Genomic DNA, 3,758 nt, shown 5'->3' with positions numbered 1-3,758 from the left:
AAATCAGCATATTAGAATGATTTCTGAAAGATCTTGTGAAGCCTGGAGTCATAATGCTGAAAATTCAGCAGATATTAAGAAATATATATTCAAATAGAATAAATTGTACTAACATTTTTAAATATTCATATTTTTATAAATGACTGAATGAAGGAAGGAATGAATGCAGCCTTTGTCAGACTTTCAAAAACATTTAAAAACGAAACTTTTGAAAGGTAGTTTGAATAAAAAAGTTTGAATAAAATGGTACATAATAAAAAAAAATAATCAAAACCAGCAGGAAAATGAAGAACTTGAGTTCACTGAAGGCATTTAAGCTCTTTAGAAAATCAATAATAGATAGATTTTATCAATAATTTAACATCAATCCTAAAGCATTGTACTTAACTCTTTATGCTCAAATATTGTGTGTTTTCATAATAAAATATTCAGAGGATTCATCCTTTATTGGCATAATATTTTCCTCCTTTTAAGACCAAATTCCTTATGAAAATTGCTTCATAACGACACATGATCAGAGGCCCACGTCACGAATAGAATTCTTATCATTAATATTCTTGTGTCATATTATGCAGAATGATATTTCCTTGAACAGGTTCACTGTCTATATCAGGGGTGTCAAACTCAGTTCCTGGAGGGCCGGAGCCCTGCAAAGTTTAGATGCAACCCTAATTAAACACACCTGATCCAGCTAATCAAGTTCTTCAGGCTTATTTGAAAACGACATGGGCCGTTTCTCAATATGCGTACTTGTCTGTACTTGTGTTCTTGTGGACTTGTGAAACGTCATCAGTCGCTGCCGAAGTACTGTTCCAATTCAAAGTTCACATCTAGCCAAGTCCAGTTCAAATCCCCGGATGTGTTCTTGATCCGCCCCTTTTACCGAGGATGCATCGAGAGGTGACTTGTGCGGACTTGATACGGGCCATAACCCAGAATTCCGTTCGTCCTCCCGTCCTCGAGAGTTCGTTCTTCCGAGTCGAACTTGGCAAGTCCAAACTCGAAAGGACGGAAGTCCAGACTCTGCGAACTTGGTATTGAGAAACGGCCATGGTTTGTGTGATGGAGCTAACATTATGAAGCTGCAGGGTTGGAACAAAATTCTGCAGGGCTGCGGCCCTCCAGGAACTGAGCTGACACCCTTGGTCTATATCAGGGCTGTCCAAACTCGGTCCTGGAGGGCCGGTGTCCAGCAGAGTTTAGCTCCAACCCTAATTAAACACACCTGAAGCAGCTAATCAAGCTCTTACTAGGCATACTAGAAGCTTCCATGCAGGTGTGTTGAGGCAAGTTGGAGCTAAACTCTGCAGGACACTGGCCCTCCAGAACTGAGTTTGAACAGCCCTGGTCTATATCATCTACCCTTCCTGACCTTGTTATAAAAGACTCTGAAGGCACTGAAGCAGATAATAGTGTAAACGGCTGAGCTGTACGCCAGGGTGTGAGCTGCCATTAGCACTGAAACATGCACTTAGAGATAATATAGTTAATAATATAGTAATCTATGGTTCTTTCTGTGCATGGTGTATCATCCCCATTGAGTCTCTATTTCTGGCTTTTGTTATTATCAACATTAATGAATCTTTGTTCACAATTGTAAATTACAGCTATTTATTAACAACTGAAATCACTGCTGTTTTATTTCTGATTTGGCTGTCAGTTGGTTTTCTGTTCTCTCTACCATAAATACATAAACAATATATCAAACGTTGCAGATGAATCGCAGGCTATAGTGTAATGAAGTCATTTATAATTGTCATATATTCATGAGTTTTGATGATCACACTTGTGCATGAACCTCAAATTAGAGACTCTTACACACTTTGTGTCTGTGTGCCATTTATTTAAACAAAGCTTTTTGGTAAAAGCCCCATTCCACAAATATGGGATACTTTTGGTGGCCAACAAAAGGCATTAAAGGAACTGTTGAGAAATATCTAACATAAAACTGAATTAGCATGACAAGTAGCTTGTTTTTTTATTATAATTGTTTTTTTTTTTACTTAAAATTTTACTGTTAAATTAGCCTAATTTTGACGTTCAATTAATGTTTGTTGTTGGAAAATTGTAAAACCACACAAACAGGCCATAGGTATTCAAAGCCATTCCAACAAAGAAAGAAACATAACAGTCATGTGTAAAAGTCAATTAGAAAAATCTCAGAGCCATTACCATGGTTGTGATTCAGTAAATGAATACATTGTTTTCTAACAGTCTGAATCATGAGCAACTCTGACATTTTCTCTGCTATTTCATAACATCTTACCTTTGCATCCAGGCAGCCACAATCTCAGGATTTTACTTCATATGAGCGTCAATATCATTTCTTTGCCAGATTTAAAAACAGAAGTGAGTTTTGCTATTAGAACGCGCTCCTATGTTCGAAAATAAGTTAAAGGAGGAGACAGTATGGACTGTAAATCTGAAAAAGGAGGCCTGTTTCTATGTTTAGCACGGTAAGTGAGATCGAGATATGCGTTTGTTTGTAATTGAACGCTATTTAATGGGTTTCAGGGTTTCTGCTTTAACTTGGGCAAATATTTGATGGTCATAAGACAATTTTGTCAATTACTATTAAGTGTCGTTCAGAACAGTTTTAATAGAAACACCCAAAGTCTTTGTTGTGATGTTAGTGCCTTTAGTAGGACTCTTTTGGAGTGATCCCCCATCTTTTACTTCTCTGTTTCTGGTATCTCATTTATTTAACGTTTTATATGCGTCACGTTGTGCACTTTTACTTGTTTACTCCTACTGACAAACACGCAAGAACACTGAGCTGTACTGTTACTTCTAATTATGTACAACAGAAGTGTGCACTGGGTGGAATAAACTGAACTGACAGTTCATTAGTTTGTGTAACAATCAGATCATTGTGTGAGTTTGTGCATGTTAGTCAGTATGGAGAGAATCAGATGGACGGATGAGAAATGCAGGGTTACTAGAGTTTAGATGACCTTAAGTTCACAGTCACTTCTGCTGAAGACATCAGGCAGTGTTCAGTTTTCTGCATCAGATCATGAGAGATTATTCTGGAAGGTCATGGCATCCCCTCTCCTGGTTTTAGCAGAGTTCAACATGGATGTTTAGGAGCTGATCCACCACGAACAGACACTGGATAAGGAGCATCATCCACAGTGAGTAGCTCATTCTGTGTTTCACTGGAGTTAATGCTGCTTTATAAAGTCTCTCAAATTCCAAACAATTAATTCTGTTATTTTAAATGGGGAAAGAAATTGACATATGAATGTTAACAATATCCAGTATTATATGATTATATTATTTATATTAATAAAATATAATAGGAAACTTAATTTACAGTTATATGGTGCATTTATCTACATTAGCCTACAATAAATTATAAAATAAAATAAAACTTCTTAATACTAAAAACTTTTAAAGCCATAAGACCTTTACAGTGTTAATCCCTAATGTACTTTAGTTTATAGTTAAAGAAATTACTTGAAGTAAAACGTTAAATGAAACAAAATAAAATATTAAAAAAAAAAAAAAACTTTATATTTTATCTAGTTGAACTTGCCAGGGTAACATTTCTCATATTTTATTTAAATTGATGTACTACAATAACTAAAACTAAAATAAAATTAATAAAAAACAAATATATATATACAGAGGTGGGTAGAGTACCCAAAAACTGTACTCAAGTAAAAGTAAAAGTACTTCTAGAAATATTTACTCAAGTAAAAGTAAAACTAATAGTCTGAATAGTTACTTGAGTAAGAGTACAAAAGTATCGGATA

This window comes from Barbus barbus (assembly GCF_936440315.1).
Source record: "Barbus barbus genome assembly, chromosome: 13".
Lineage (NCBI taxonomy): Eukaryota > Metazoa > Chordata > Actinopteri > Cypriniformes > Cyprinidae > Barbus > Barbus barbus.
This window is presented reverse-complemented; position numbering follows the sequence as displayed.